At 48.6% G+C, this 17,432-nt stretch overlaps 1 protein-coding gene across 1 annotated transcript in view; it reads right to left on the bottom strand.

The window, feature by feature from the left end:
• CFAP68 (cilia and flagella associated protein 68) overlaps positions 1 to 17,432 on the bottom strand; it is a 90,319-nt gene that overhangs the window by 69,842 nt on the left and 3,045 nt on the right.

The raw sequence follows: 17,432 nt of genomic DNA, 5'->3' as shown, positions 1-17,432 counted from the left end.
TAAAAACAATTTATAAAACAAGATTTCTCTGGGGTGATACAATAAGTATAAATTCACATTCTGAGTGTAATTTAAATAAAAGTGTCATTGTATATTTAACGCATAGTCTACATTTGAAATGCAGACTTATTCCGTTAGTTCAACATAAGTGGTAATCAGTGTGTTAATGTGATTGGGTAATGTTTCCTTTCAATATTTCACTGGATCTAGTGTTCCCCTGAATCCATGGTATGATCAAATTATACATCTCAAGTTTGAATACTTACATAAAAAACACAATTATTTCCTTTGTGTTAGTATGAAACACATGAGAAAGCCTTGAGGAAGCAATTGATACACATCAATTGATACAATTGTGAAATGTGTGTTGGCCAGTGAGTTCAATGCGCCCCTATGAGTGAATGAAACGTTAAGACCACTAAGTCTTAAGGACACATATGACTAAACGAACTGTCAAAGGAGACATCACTAAATCAATCACTGATTAGGCATTGACGTTTTTCATTAACGGGAAGGAAGACTAGCTTTGGAATGACCACACACATTGTCAGTGTGGCATGAGCCTGAGGGTCAGTGGAAGGCATCTTCAATATAAATTCCTCTTGGAGCAAGTCTACCTCAATGTGGAAGCTGTAGTACATTGGGTGGAGTATGGAACTTCATACTACCTTATTACCTTAATATCATAGCCAAAACATAGAAGACAAAAATAGAGATAACTTAGTGCACAGAGGGAAGGACAGATTTTCTACTCTTAACTTATTTCATTAAATGTTTGAAAAAGACAAAACAAAACCAAGGTCAGGTCTGACACATGGCATATAGAATAAACAGGCGAAATATCATTATCATCACACAGTAGAACTCAGAGCAATGTACCCACACATAGAAGAAAAGGGGGAGCACATAGGGACCCCCCTTTCAGATGTCAATGCAATGTAGCCTCACAGGTGCGCAATTCGTTATCTAAGGTCCAAGGTCTCGGTGCGCAGGGTTCTATGAATATCCCCCAGTGCTCGACCCAGTCTTTCCAGATCTTAAAGTATTATTGAGGGCAACCCCTTCCCAGAACAAAACGTGCGCTCCAGGCCCAAGAAAAAATCCATGCCATTGCTCACCCAGCATGGGTCAGGCCCCTGCACTTTTCCACTCCCTTGTGATGTGCCTCTTGGCCACATGCAGTCCTAACCATGGCAGGGCCTTCTGGTATCTGCTACCCTCAACATCGCCTGTGACATGGAGCAAGATCAATTTGGGATCCAGAGGAACCCTCCAGCCCAGGACTAATCCTAATGTCCCAGCACTCCCTCCCAGAAGTGCAAGAGGACCTGACAGCCCCAGAATGTGTGTAGTAAATCACTGTCAACCACGCTGCAGCGCAGGCAACTCCTGGAGCCCACCAAACCCATCTTGAAGAGCCCCATCCTCGTGAGGTGTAGTATTTTAAGGTGAATGAGATAGAATTGCGCGGCCACTGCTGCCTCCCTTGGAGCCGCCACTGCCTCTCTCCAGTCCTCGTCCTCAAGGTGGCCTAAGTCTTATGTCCATGCCTCCATCACTCCCATCATAGAATCTGGTTGTTGGCGAAGTAGTGTTTGGTAGAGGACCAAAAGCTTTTGTATTTTGAGGTCAGTATGCAGCATTTTAGCCTCAATAGGTGAGTAGGCTGGTATCTCGATATCAGCTGGCAAGTATGGGATGAGAGCATTTCGAAGCTGAAGATAACAAAAAACTGGGAGAGGTGCTTTTGGTATTCCACCTGCAGCTCTGAGAAATCTTTAAGTGATCCATTCTTAAGAACATTCCCAACGTTGCAATGCCAATGGCATCCTATCTGGCAAATCCTCGGAATTCAGATACCTGGGGAAGTCGAGTACCCCTCCACAGCGGAGTCTCCAATGTCAATCGGCCAGCCCTTCCATCTGCCTTAGTGGCCTCATTCCATTTGATCGCCGTGCGGGGCAAAGGGCCGCCATATAGCAAATGTGGAAGGCTGTCCCGGCCCAAGACCCAACTCTCTACTGCGTACGCTGGATCCGCAAATCCTACGAACCACCAGTCATTAAGTATTAGAAGACACGCCGCTCTGTAGTATTCCAATGGGTCCAGGGTGGCAATACACCCCTCAAAGGTAGATCTGCAGCATTTGGCAGGAGCAATGCGGGATGGTACTCCGTTCCACAGGAGCTCTCTTAGCAGAGCATTGGTCTTGACCAAAAAGCATTTTCTTATCGAAAAGGGAACATTTCTGAGTTGTTACAATAATCTTGGTAGCAAAACCATTCTTAAAGATGGCCGAGCGTCCAAGCAGAGATAGCGGGAGGGAGTTCTAAAACTTGATGTCTCCAGATAGTCTCCCCAGTTGAGCTTGCGCTCGTATGCCAGGGTTTTGTCTGCCATGATAAATACTCCAAGATATTTGAAACCCTGCCATAATACTTTTAGGGTCAGATGTACGACCATCCCATTTTGCGGGTCGCAAATTGCGATTTTTTTTGTGACTCGCAAAACAGGATATACTAATGTGTCTCAGACACATTTATTGATTAATAATGGGGTCGCAAATGACCTGCCTCATCAATATTCATAAGGCAGGTTGCAATTTGCGACCCATTGGTAATGGGCTACTATCACAGGAATAGTGGCATGTGCGGGACAGCAGACCACCATGCCTGTGTTTACTTTTTAAATAAAGCAATGTTTTTTTCAAATGCTGGCCGTTTCCCTTAAAGGAAAATGGGATGTGTTTAAAAGAAAAAAATGAAAAATGTTCTTTAAATTTTTTTAAGAGCAGGCCGTGATCCGTGGGATCACGGCCGGCTCTTAAAAAATATTTTCGCTGCCAAGCACAGAGGCAAAGGTGTCCCCTGGGGACCCCTTCCTGTTTGCCACTGGCTTACCACCACTTTGAAATTGGAGGTAACGGCGATTGTTTTGCGACCCCATTTGGGGTTGCAAAACAATAGTCCATCCCCTTGCGACTCACAATTAGGAAGGGAAGCCCTTGGCATGCCTCTTCATAAAAGCAACTCGCAAACCAATTTTGTGAGTCGGTAATAGGCTACAGACTCGCAAAATAGGGTTTGTACATGCTACAACCCTTTGTAGCTGTCGCAAATGACCCAATTTTCCATTTGCGACCGCTAAAAACGGTCGTACATGTGGCTCTTAGTTTTGGGGCCCAGGACATATCTGTCAGGCATCAGTCTATGGGATAGGTGTATGATTTTTCTATGTTAATCCGCAGGCCCAAGTATTTCCCAAAGCCAGTTAGAATTTCAGGGCTCACAGCCCTGAGCTAGGAGGATCATCTAGGAAAAACAGAACATAATGTGTGTATAAGGACATCCTGTCGCCTACTGTCAGGGACTAATAGAAGCCACAGTAAAGAGTGTCAACTCTAACCCATGCTGCTAGGGGCTCTATTTCTAGGACAAAGAGTTGAGGGAAGAGAGGACACCCCTGACGAGTGTCCCTTCTTAAAGGGAACTGGGGGAGACATTGGCCCCAACCCATACCCTGGCCTGGAGTTGAGTGTAAAGCAGTGGGATGAAGCCAATATATTTGGGGAGAAACTATAAATGCACCAGCAGTGTGAAGAGGTATTCCCAGTCTACCGAGTCAAACGGTTTCTGACAGCCAACCATGAGTAGGGCTTGATGGGCCGCCATGCTTGCACTCATCTTGTTAGAGTTGTTGACCCTTCTAATGTTGTGCCTAGTGGCTCTCCGAGGCATAAACCCTGACTGACTGGGATGTACCAGTTTCCCAATCACCCCCGGCAGTCTATTGGCCATCACCTTAGTCCATATTTTACCTTCTGTGTTTAACAGAGAGATTGGGTGGTATTCCCCACAGCTTGTGCCTATGTGGTTAGATTTCGGGATCACGACTATGTCGGCCATCCGGAGATCTTGAGGCAGCTGGCAGGCCTCTCTCTGAGCCTCCTGGAATCTTCGTAACAAAAACAGACCCACCTGAGTCCAAGAGAGCTTCCAAAACTCCGCTGGGGCCCGATACTTTACGCGACTGAAGCTGCATCAGGGCTTTCCCCAACTCCTTTAATGTGACATTGGCCTCCAGTCTCTCCCTTTCATCTAGTCTCAATTTGGGCATTGGTGGTCCAACACGAAGCGTTGCATCTCCGGCTGTCTCTCCTCCCAGTTGAGGCTGTATAGCCATTTGTAGTAAGTGGAAAGAGTCTACTATGTCCACACTGCCCGTGATGTGCATAATGAGGTCATCTTCGATGTAAGATATGGGGGTCTCAGTTGCGTGAGATGTACACAGTCAATGCAGAGTCTTGCTAGCTTTGTCCCCCAACTGGTATATCCGACTGCGCTTAGCTAACCACACTGCCCAGTCTTCCTGCATATGTTCTTGTCTTAGAAGTGTCTGTGTATGCAGAGAATCCCCCAAGATTGAGTTCTCTGTCTTGGTAAGATAATATTATTCTATCTCTGCAATACGAGATTCCGGGTTCAAGATGTTTTATTGGAACTTTATTCTCTTTTGTTGTAACTAATTTTTTTTTTGTCAAATCTATTTATTGGCATTTATATATTTCAACATTATATTGGGTGTGTCATAATAATTAAGACAGCTCTTCAACCTTGCCTGGTTGACAATGCACTGGCAATGCAGCATATCAATGAGGCGCTACAGCAGTTACACAAAAATAGCATGCAGGTGAATCTTGGGCGCCCAGGCATGCCCGTAGTATAAAAGAGTCAATGCGTCCCATTTCTGTGTGGAGAGGCAAGTCTTACATGTGCAGCACAACTGCAAATAAAAGCATTTGCAATAAAACAAGAACATCAAACTGCGGCACTGTCACCGGGATACAGTACAATTCGTCCCCATTCCCATCCCCTAGGCCCGCCCCCCCTTCTTCTGTCCCACCCTCACCCCCTAAGCACGCATGCCTCCATTTCTTCTGCTCCCTCGCCGCAATTTCATGTTGTGCACCAGTCAGTGTGTCAGGTGTGTCGCCCGCTACGCACCCCCCCTTCCCACCCACTGTACCTGCTTAGTCCCCCGCCTCTCTCACGCCCATGGTGTTCTCTGCCGCCTTCAAAGCGGTTAGCATGCACTCCCAATGCTCCGCCATAGGTTGCCTGCGGAGCCCCACTGTTTCCTCCCTCCGGATGGCAGTCTATTCTGCTCTGGCCCACGACAAGAGGGACAGAATCCATGCCCGTACACTGGGCGAGTCACTCGCCTTCCATCTCCTAGTGAGGAGTCACGTCGCTGTTACCATCCCCAAATCCAGGAAGCGGGATGATGCCTTATCCTTGGGCGACCGCTTGAAATGGTGTAAGAGATATTCGGACCAGTTACAAGGGACAGTGCGGCCGGTGTATTGCGTAAGCAGTACACTAATGTCCCTCCAGTAGGTGCCAAGTCCTGGGCAATGCCACAGAAGATGAAGGAGGTCCGCGTTCACCTCACCCCACCTGGGGCAAGACGCGTCCGTCCTGTGAAAGTATTTATTTATTAAGTCATGGGTAAGATAGGCCCTGTGAACTATATATACTTGGATTTGGCGAAAGCGCATATTTCTGGGAATGCGCACCGGACTTTTAAGAATCTTCTCCCATTCTTCGTCTGCCAGCGTTCACCCCATATCTCGCTCCCACTTTCCTCGGAGTGGGGTCAGGTCTAGTTCCGTGTGTATCTGTAGGGATGCAGCAAACCACTTAATTAGATGCCTGCCCCTGCCCATGACATGCAGATATTGCACCGGCAAGTGCTGCGCTGGCTCCTCTGCAACATCGCACCATCGAGCCGCCATGTGGGCCGTGAGGGAGCGGTGCATTAGGAACCCACCGGGGGGAGCCCAATGTCGGCAACTAGTGTCTCAAAGGGAATCAATGCTCCATCTTGGTATAAGTCGCCTAACGTCTGGACATCCGCCTCCTGCCACTGCTCCAGCATGTGGTGCGTGAGGACCCACTCGTCCCCTGGCAAGCCTTCCAGCGGCACCGCAGGTGCATATGGGAGCACCGTCCTCGTAAGGTGCAGTGCCCTGCAGAAGCATTTGTATGCCACCGCCAGCAATAGTGGGGTGGGGCGTGCCGGTGCCACTAACGGGTGGAATAGCGCGGTGATCCGCTCCAGAGTGTAGGGCGGCTCGTTCGTGGCAGTGTCATCTCTTCCCCTGTCTGCTAACCAGCGGGCAATCCATTGGAGCTGCACTGCCAGGTATTAGTGTTCAAAACAGGGAGCAGCCAATCCACTTTTGTCTGTAGGTAAGAACAGTTTCCCGAGAGCCAGACGGTGTTGGGACGCGCCCCAAACAAAGTCACGCAGGATCTTGTTAAGTTTGGAGAAGAAGGACGCGGGTATGAACAAGGGCAGGTTCGCGAAATAGTAAGGGGGAGCATCACCATTTTGGCCAGGGCCAATCTGCCTGTGGGTGTCAGGGGGAGCCTGGACCAGAAGCTGATCTGAGTTTTGAGAGCCGTCACCGCTCTTCCCAGGTTCCCGTCCAGCAGGTCTGCCGGCTGGCGGTAGATCTGGATCCCCAGATACTTAAACGTGTCCGCCCGCCACTGGACTCGTGTGCCATGGAGGCTATACTCTGGATCAGCAACCTCACTGTTAAAGGCGTAGAGGCACGACTTGTCTGCATTTACGCGGAGCCTGATAGACCGGTGAAGCGGCTTAACAATTGGGCCAGCAGCTCCGGTATGCGGCCCACGTCTCGGACAAAGACCAATATGTCATCGGCGGTCTTTTGTTGTAACTAATGATCTCGCCTCTAAGGGTGGCTTTCAAGGCTTCCCAGAGGATGCTTGGGGAGTCAACCAACCCTTTCACCCATTTATTGGCAGCCTGTGTGGAAGTCACTGTCCTGCAGAGACCAATGACTCAGGGACCACTGTGTCACAGAATGCGGAGGCCCCTAGACGAGGTACATCTGAATAGGGGAATGATCTGACAGGCCTTGTGCTAGGATGTGTTTAATTAGTACCCTATGGCTCTAGGTAGAGGGGAGTAAGAAGCCAACGAGACAAAAGAAAGTCTTATGCGCATTGGAAAAGAACATGATTGGGATTCTAATTGGTGGTGTGCCTGCTATAAGTCTAAAAGACACATATTGTGCATAAACAAGGCCAGATTGGTTGGCCACATCCCTACCAGGGGTGCCTTGCGCTCCAGTCCATGGTCATGCACCCCGTTGAGGGCTCCTTCCAGAATCCATCAGGCTGTCTGGAGCTCCAGTAGGAGCTGACTCAGTGTCTCAGTGAACTCAGGTGTTAAGGGAGGAGGGATGTAGACACAAACCAGGGATAGCGTGGCCCCATGCAGTGTTGCAGTCACTGCCACTTAATGTCCCAGCCGATCATGCCATTCTTTCGATATCACTAGGGGGACATGCCTCCGAAGCAGTATTGCCACACCTTGTGAGCTGCAGTGAAACCCTTCATGAAACTCCCTTGTAAACCCTTTGCACACCAGAAAGGGGACCTTGTTGCCCAAGAGATGCATTTCCTGCAGTAGGAGTATGTCTGGCTTATATTTATGTGGCGCCCTCATAACCACCCCTCTTTTTATCTTGTCCTGAAGGGTGTTTATATTCCATGAGAGATATCTGAGCCATCTTGCACAAGCAGGTGAGTGGGGGTCAGTCATCAGGCATGGCATGGCTGTGTCTGTTTTGGAGTGTTTTCGTTATTGCACTGTATAGCGTTGGTTGGGTGGACTAAAAGGTAAAGCGTTTTGTCATTGGAGTGGCAATGTAGTGTTTAAAGAGAGGGAAAGGGAGATGGGTATAAATAAGAAGAGTGTGTTGATGAGGTGGCCTCCCATAAAGTACTCCTGTTTCCTGCTTTCGCTTTATAAATATACCATACGTACTTTGCGGCTTTATTTGTCCTTTCTCTGTTCTGTTCCTTATTACCATATCCTTTTTGTTCATCTCAATCAATCTGAATCTTGATCCTGTCATAACTATGCAAACCTTTAGTGGTGTTACTTCTGAACTTCACTGAGTCTCATAGTGTCATATTTTATTCTATGATGCTTTTGCTCGCAAGAATTGTACCGTCCTGCCTTGTTTATTTCCTTTTGGAGTATGAATGCCTCTGTCATGGTCTCATGCTTTTCTTTTTTTTAGTTGTCGTTCTCTGCCGGCATCTTGGAACTAATGGACAATATCAGCCTCACCCAGTTGGTTACAGACCCCATACACCGCGGGACACACACTGGACTCTATCTTCACATCCAGCAACAGAGTCATATACAACAATGTCACAGAACTCACCTAGACTGACAACTCCATCGTCCACTTCAACACCACAGGATCATCCTGCACCCCCTCCAACCCTCCCAGTACCTCCTTCCGCAGCCGGAGCAAAGTGACACAAACCCAATGGATGGATGCTCTCAACACCACCCAGCCCGATGCCACATACAACCTGGAACAAGCAGTTGCGAACTTCAATGCCTGGATCACCAATGCTGCCCACTGAGTCGCCCCCATCAAATCAGCCAAAACCTGCAAATCCACCAAACAAGCCAGCTGGTACACACTGGAACTCAGCACAATGAAGCACAGCTGCAAACAACTGGAGAGAAGATGGCGCACCAGCAGAGACAATACAGACCGAGCAAACTTTAAATCAGCCCTCAATAAGTACCACCAGCAACTCAAAGACGCAAAAAAGGACGCTCTTGCACATCGCATCGAGGCAAGCACCAACCTCATTGAGGAACTCTTCACCATTTTCAGAGAGTTCTCCTGCCCAACAGCCACGAGTACATGATTCCTCCTTCACCGGAACTCTGCAATGTTCTAGCATATCACTTCCACAACAAGATATCCACTGTCTACAGCAACTTTGAGCCCCGACCCTTCGACCGCCTCGGCCTACTTTCTCCAAAAGAAACTTCCCCAGACCAAGATCTCACAGCATGGGAACAGCTCACCACATAGAACACCACAGCTAACATGAACTCCATCCACTCTGGAACACTTACCGAACCCTGTCCTCACCGCCTCTAACCTAGGAAGCAACGAGATCAGCCACCAATTCACCACCATCCCCATTGCATCCATCACCACAGCAACCTTTCCCTTGCATAGAAACACACACAAGTCAGACTTCTCTTCAAGAAACCCTCTGCAGACCCCTGAAAACTCCAAAACTACTGACCCATCTCGCTTCTCTCTTTTCCCACCAAAGTCCTGGAGAAGGCAATTAACCGGCAGCTCACCGAACACCTGGAGAGAAACAACCTGCTAGATGCCTCCCAATCGGGTTTCTGTGCCAACCACAGCATTGAGACAGCCCTGATCACTGCAACAGACATCAGCGCCATACTCAACAGAAGAGAATTGTTGGCCCTGATCCTCCTAGATCCTCTCTGCAGCTTTCAACACAACATCCCACCACACACTCATCAAGAGACTGCTTCAGATCGAGATCAAGGGAGATGCGCTCAGATGGATGGCATTATTCTTCATGGGACGTATGCAGAGAATCAGCTACCTCCCTTTACCTTGGAAGCCACGAGCACCATCCTTCAAGGTTCATCACTCAGCCCCACCCTCTTCAACACCTAAATGATGCCTCTAGCTGACATAGTCAAAAACCACAATATCAACATCATATCCTACGCCGACGACAACCAGCTCATCCTCTCGCTCTCAACACACCCCACCACCACTAAGACCAACTTCCACAATTTTATAAAGAATGTTGCAACCTTGATGAAGAACAATGGTCTCGAAGCTCAACACAGACTAGACCGAAGTGCTCATCTTTGGCAATAACGCCTCCCTCCAGACCGACACATGGTGGCCAGCTGAACTCGGACGCACTCCTGCACAAAAAGGCCAGGCCCACAACCTCTTCATCATCCTGGACAGCAAACTCACCATGAAATGACAGATCAACACTGTCTCCTCTGCCTGCAGCCAGACTCTCCATATGCTCCAAAGAATCTTCAAATGGCTCCTCATAAGCACGAGAAAAACAGTCACTCAAGCCCGAATCACCAGTTGTCTGGACTAGAGCAACACACTGTATCAGGAACCACCACCTAACTCATGAGAAGGCTCCAGAATGTACAGACTGATCCTCAACCTGCCCAAACAGACCCACATCACCCACCACCGAGGAACCTCCACTGGCTCTCATTCAGAAAAAATGCAAATTCAAGTTACTGACACGCCTACAAAGCCCTCCATGACCAAGGACCAGTATACATGAAGCACCGCCTGAACTTCCACAAAACTATCCAGAAACCTTTGCTCTGCATATCTTGTCCTCGCGCAGTCACCACATCTCCACCGAAGCCACAGCGGAGGCCGCTCCTTCTTCCACCTCACCGCCAAGTCCTGGAATGCCCCCCCTCTCAACCTCCAAACATCACACTCACTGATAGACTTCAGGAAGAGACTCAAGACCTGGCTTTTCGACCAAGTCCAACAACCTAGTGCCTGGATACCCTCAGGGGTAATAAGCTATGGTCTACAAGTACTGACTGATTGATTGATCTAATTTCTCTTAATCTTCTTGGAGAAGTATTTCACAGGACTGGACAAGATGCTCCAGGAGGGGCCTCCAGAACTGGACACAATTCTCCAGATGAGACATAGAAGATGTGCTAGTGATTCTTTTCCAGAAGTGGGCATGATGCTCAGGCTTAGTCTCCATATTTGGGTAGTGCTTACATTCGTTTATAGAGACCCTAGGTCAGTGATTCTTTTTGGTCAGGAAACATATCTCCAGGAGCATATGCTTGTGTGACTCGCTGCATAGCACCAGTACAATTGGCTGTAATTGTGTAATGAGTGCTTGTGTACTTGGATTATAGTTGTATCCCAGAGCGCTATGCTGCTTGCGCATAGCCCACCGGTTCATGAAGGTGCAAGCCTTAGGTGTGCCAGTACCACAGTAATCAGATAAGTTCTCTATATCATATTAAATACCATAGAGGGACCTGCAGAGCTGTTCAAATCTACCAGAAAGCTTAAAACAGTAACTTTCAAATCTTTATTTCAACAAAAAATTGTCATAAAAGAGCACAGCAATAAAATAGTTAAAATAATACAATAAAATGTTAGAAACAGACAGTAAAGAAGAAACCATTTCAAAACAATGTATATTTCCAATACAAACAAACAAATGACCCGCCTGGCCTGTAAATTCTGGTTCCAGCCCCAGTAGAATTCTGTTGTGTACCTTCTATGTCCTGATTTGTAGGTTAGCTACAAGTGCCCTTCTGATGTTCCACATTGCTGTTAAGAACTTTGTGACAGCGAAGACCACGACCGGAGAGAGATCTGTCTTTAGGATTCTAAACGCCTGGAGGCAGCGAGCTGTCCCCAAGTTTTTAGATATTGGAATAATCCACCTCCGTCTCGGGTTTGAGTAAGCAGGACAGATGAAAACAACATGCACCTCATTTTCTAAGACTGCAGTGCACCCTGGGCAATTCTTCGGCGATAGTGCACACCAATCAGACGTAAGAGATCTGATAGGTAGCGAACCGTGGCGCCATTGGAGAAATAGCTTCCTCGAAGCAGCAGGGCTAATATCGTCCAGGACTTGCTCCAAATGATAGGAGTTCGTGATCGATAGAAACCTGGCTGAAAGAGTGCCCACTTGGGTGCTTGATGTTAAGTGAGCCATGCGGTTTTCCCTGAACAGCTGGACCAGTTGTTTCCGTGAAATACCAGCGCAGGGTTCTCCGGGTCTAACCACAATGAAGCAAGTCCAACCTTCTCGAATTCCTTCCTGACATATTTTAACCAGGGAAGCCTACCCGCATTAGGCAAGCCCAGTACTTCCTTTAACTCTTGCCTATATTCAGACAACTCTGGGGTAACCCAGAGTCTTCTCCAAAAAGTTAGAGGTCTGAGCGCAAGTTCCTCCTCGATAGGTCTGATGCCAAAGTCCAGTCTTAGCGGCACTAGTGGGGTACTCACGGGCAGAGCTGTCACTTGCCTCAAGAATCTATTCTCTGCTACAATTATTGCTGAGCTAGTGTTGTTACCCACAACTCGGCCCTGTAGGGCACTGCCCCACGCGCCCACAGTTTATATATTTCTAGTGGGGGGACCAATCGGTTTATACAATGATTTACTCAAGAGTTTCAGTATGCCTCCAGCTATCTGAGTCATATTAAGATGCAGTTTCAGTTGATGTTGGACCCAGGTGAATGATTCGTTGAGGGTAAGCCCGAGATAGTCAAAGGTGTGGATCCTTTCTAAACTAACACCATCTATCATGGGGTTTGGGCGTGTTGTTGTGGGGGGGGTTAAAGATCATATATTTGGTTTTTAAGGTGTTAATTTCCAAACCCCGCTCTTTACAGAAAGAGACAAACCCATCCAAGACACGTTGAATACCCATGGGAGTTTTAGATAGGAGCAGCGTGTCATCTGCAAACATGATCGCTGCAATCCGGGACCCTGCAAGCTTTGGGGCGTCACTATCCTGTACAGCATCCAGATGTGCGATTCCCCCGTTGACATAGAGGCAGAACAGGGTTGGTGCCAAAACACAGCCCTGCCTTACCCCCCTGCCAACGGGGAATCGAGCTGTCAGTGAGCCGTTGCTACCACACCTGACCTGTGCATAGTTCTGTGCATGAAGTCGTATTAACATGTTCAGGAGTGGGGGAGGAATACCAAGCTCCCGGAGTACAGTCCACAACTTCTGGTGTGGGACTGGATCGAATGCCGCATGTAGGTCTACAAAGATGGTATATAGTGACCCACCCCCGATCTTGACAGTTTTCCAGTAAAGCATGTATAACCGGAAGATCTGGTCCGTAGTGGAAACATTTTTCCTAAACCCTGCCTGGAAGGGACTTAAAATAGAGTACTCCTCAATCCAGTCTAAAAGACAATTTAGGATCAGTCCTGCAAAGAGTTTTTGGGGCACGTCAATGAGGCTGATTGGCCTGTAGTTGGCAGGGAGCAGGGGTGAGCCCTTCTTGAAGATAGGGACAATCTCTGCCCCCTGCCAAGTACCAGGTACCTCCATACCACCCCATATGGCATTAAAAATAGCCATCAAATAAGAGGCCCATATCACCGGGTCATGCTTTAGAAGGTCGCCTGGTAATTTATCCAGGCCGGAGCTTTATTTGAGGGAAGGTTAAGGATAGCTGTCTCCACCTCCCCCACGGTGAATCGTACTCTGTTGTTCCTCTCTGGATGTTAGGGACTGAGCTCATAGAAATCAGTGCACACTCTGAGGTGTCTGCCCAGTAGAGAGTACGAAAGTGCACTTCCCACACCTCGGCGGTTACGTTAGGGGCCACAGCCTCAGCTTGCTCTGCAGACCCAGTATTTACAATTTGCCAAAATTTCCGGGCGTCTCTTCCAGCCAGACTCGATGTTAAGTTGGCCCAATGATCCACTGCCCATTCTGCTTTAGCGTGGTGGATTAGTTTCCTGTACACAGCCCTTTTTTCTTTAATCAGAGCACTATTATGGCTAAGTTTCAATGGGTTAATGAGCTCTGATTTTGCCCTTCTGCGTGCTAGGTTTAACCAGGTGAGTTTTTTACCTGTTTTTTTCCCGTTTCCCGCAGGGTTCAAAATCTCGGCTACCCTTTTAGTCAATTTCTGATGGACTACACCCAGTTTGGTGGATACTGAATCAGAAGAAAGGTCCGGGGTCAAGGCAATCACAGCTTCCAGTGCTGTAGCTACTTCTGCGTATATATCAGCCACTAACTCAGGACGGGTTACTGCCCTGTCCCATCTGATTCTTCGTCTGTTACTGGACAAGAGCGCCCGGTTATCAGATCCTCTCCTTCCCTTGGGGCTATCTTTAGAGCGGCGAGGCAGAGGAAGTCCAAGACCAGAGGATTATGGTCACTTTCGGCCCTGGCTACCACATTAAAGTCAATGACTTTGTGCCATGCACAGGCTTCGACGAATATATAATCCAATCGAGCCTCTTGGCCCAGTTTGTTGTAGGTATGTTTTGCTGGAATGTCCGAGCCTGCACGGCCATTGCATGCCCTTATTGAGTGGTTTAGTGTCATGGCCAACATTTGTACTGCCAACGGTGCCCAAGACTTAGGCGTGGGACCCGCCACCGGGGGGATTTTCCAATGATTGTCCTCTTCAAGAATAGCACCATCCAACAGATCAGTCAATGGCTCAAAGTGGGAGTTGAAATCACCACATATCACCAGAGTGGCCCCCTGGGGGATCCTAGATAGGAACAAGGAAAGTTCCTCGATGGTTTTGGACTCCGCTGTGGGGCTGACAGGTCTGGAGTAAACATTGACCAAAACAAGTCAGGAGGCGTCCGGCAAAGCCAGTAGGATGCATTGTACATCCTCAGATGATGTCTCCAGAGTCCTGGCGCTGCACCCTAGATGAGCTTTCACCCAGATTGTCAGCCCCCCGAGGGCCTACCCTTTCCCCCCCACTTTGCGGGTATAGAGAAGGATACAAAACCGCTCCTGAGTTGCTCCCCTCTTGCCAAAGTTTCTTGGAAGAAACAAACATCGCTTGAGTCAATGAAGGCACCCCAATCTGGGCAGGCCAGTTTGGTATGTAGCCCTGCAATGTTCCATGACAGGATTTTAAGAGATGTTTTACCGGCAATGGCCTGGGTAAATGGCAAAATGTGGTCCCTCTCCCCATTTGACAGGAGCACTGAGTTGGTGATTCCGCCCCCCCTTTCAGGCGATACAGACGTAAGCCCGCCCGGTTCCACCTGCGGTTCCCTCAAAACAATATTCAACCCCTTCCTTTGAACCAGGGTAGACTGTAAATTTTTGTGACATACTGAGTCATCCCATCTTGCCAATCTTTTTCCCCTTACGAGTCAGTCAACCTGATCCAGAGAACTGAACCTGTTAGCATGGAAATAGTTGGGGTACATGGGTGTAGTGTAGTGATTGTGCCTATGCCCTCCAGTGAAGCTCCTAGGGCCCACCCTAGTCCACACTTCTTCACACCAACTAGGAACTGGGTAGCTTGGAGGTGGATAAAAGAAGGACAATGGGCAGGTCTGAATTATAGTACCAGCTGTGTCTTCCACCCAGTTGCAGATATGTGTAACTATACCTGGGTGCCTAAAATTAACCAGGACACAATCCCCCTTTATATGTTTGGTTGATGGGCCCACCCACGGGACCCTTCTGACCAAAACAATTTCGGTTGGCTGATGTGGTGGGGCCGGTCTGTGTATGTTCAACCAACTAACCACCTTATTTTTTAAGGATGAGAATGATTCTGGGGTAGAGCCACTAAGCTCAGGAACATCAGTTAGTACAAATACTAGGGGAGCCGCTTCCGGGGGCAAGTTAACTGCCTTGCTCCACCTTATACGGTCCCCATCTGCTTTGGGGCGCACGGACTCCATGCGACCCATAGCAGTAGTTCTATGGGGTTTAATGCTAGGCGCGCCTGATGGATCACAGGATTATTTGCTGGGGGCGGGTTTGTGGTGGGCGTGAGCACAACAACTGGAGGAACCCCCCCTAGCATCCTGGCCCTGTTGTACAGTAGGAGCTAATTTAAGATGGTTCATCATCTCCCTGGTGGCCAGTTCAATAGTTGAAAGTCTACGCTCAATAGATTTTAATCTGTCCACTAGAGGGTTGAGGATAGATTTTAGGGTGGGGCACAACGCAGGGATCAGGTTGTCTGTCCCTGCCTGCGCCTTATCCCCGAATATAAATGCAGTGGGCAGGGTTGTCACAGGGTCCTGGTGGCATACATTGGTGTGAACAGTATTTATGGGAATTGCTTCCATGCTTTCGGCTTGTGCCGACAGCTGGTTTACTTCGGGACCCTTGTCAAGTTTCGCCTTTTCCCCCCCCTTCGCCTGCGGGCCGCGTTTCCTCTTGGGCACAGCTCCTTCCCTCACCCCCTGCAACTGGCTACATGTGGGAGTCTGTTATCCCCGCGCTGGTAATAGTCAGAGTTGGTGGGATTATTATCACTTCAGGAGTGGTCGGAAGAGGAGCCCTAACAGCTCCTGGGCTATTTCCAAGATCTTGTAGGACATCCCTGATGGACTGATCAATACTATCCAATAGGGCTGTGGGAGCCCCCCCCCCTTTCTGGTGTTTTAGCACTAGCTAGTAGACCTAGAGAGGATCTCCTATGGCTGTCCATGCCTTGTGAGAGACGACTATCAACCACGGCTATTTCTTTTGAAAGAACAGAGTTCGCTCTGATCAGGAAACTGTCCAATGTTCCTGCAATCGTGACACTTGAAGCAGTAGCCTTACTCCTTGTTTCTCGACCCGCCATGGTTTCAGTTCACACCAACCTTGGTCCCGTAGCGGAAATGAGTTCCTCGTGCAAATCAAGGCCAAGAGGGAAGGCCGGTCCGGTCCTGCACGGTCTGTAACGGGCAAGAACGGGCCCGCCCTTGGCCCGGGCTTTGTCCGGCGCCCGCCTGCGCGCGTTCCGCGTGTGCGGGTATGGGTGAAGCTAAGTAGGAGGAGGTGGGGCGGGAAGAGGCTCCAGCTGCGGCGAGTGGCAAGCCGCTCAGAATGCTGGGCCTCGCAGTCCCACGCCCGTCCTCACACTCCGCAACCTGCTCCCAACAATATCCAGGCAAGTTCAGGGGCACGGGCAATCACAGGGCAGCTTCCTCCACAAAGTCCACGGCTGACGAGCGGCAACACTGTGCGTCTGTCTCTTACACTTCATCATTCAACACACTACTACGTGCTGCATCCCATAACACGATAACCGGCCCTTGGTGATCATCACGCACAATGTGGAAACACTTCCCACATACGATCAAAACAAAAACAACATCCTTCCTACCACATACTCTAGATGGTGTAATGTACAACTCATGTAGGCAAGATCTTCAGTGCCCCACGTAGGGGTAATAAGTGCTATATAAATGCAGCAGGACAAAACAATACAAAGGCATATTATTCTGAATTCCCATTCACAGTATATCTGAGCTGGTGTTTTGAATGTTGAGAGTAAATGATGTAGTAGAATGTTGATGTGTGGTGGTTTTGAATGGAAGCTAGGAAACGGATAGAGTTAGATGGAGGATGGAGCAATGGCAGGAATTACCTGCTGTTGCTGTAACCTAATTGCCGAAGAAGAATAAAGAATTTACCTCCTACCGGAAAGGCTCCAGACTCTAGTATAAAGACCCTGCCCTACAACTGCAAAATTTTTGGCAACAAATGCCCTGCTTGAAGATGCAGCAAGACTCTAGTGGCACGTGGGAGCCTTTCCTGGCAGAGAAGGTGGGCTGTTGTGCACCATTAAATCTACCGGGAGGTAACATCAGCTCAGGCAGCTCAGTGAGTCGAGTGAGAAGGGTGGGCAAGGTTTTGCAAGAGCAAGGAGCCAGCTAAGAGGAAATATAAACTGAAGAGATATGTCCTCGTAAACAGCACTTAGCTTAAGGATACTTGGACATCAGGAGGCAGGGTAGTAGGCTGATGTTTGAAAGGAACAAGTCT

The sequence above is a fragment of the Lissotriton helveticus genome, chromosome 3_1, assembly GCF_964261635.1.
Source record: "Lissotriton helveticus chromosome 3_1, aLisHel1.1, whole genome shotgun sequence".
In the NCBI taxonomy this organism is placed as follows: domain Eukaryota; kingdom Metazoa; phylum Chordata; class Amphibia; order Caudata; family Salamandridae; genus Lissotriton; species Lissotriton helveticus.
The sequence above is the reverse complement of the archived record's forward strand: the minus strand, read 5'-3'. Positions and strand labels throughout refer to the sequence as shown.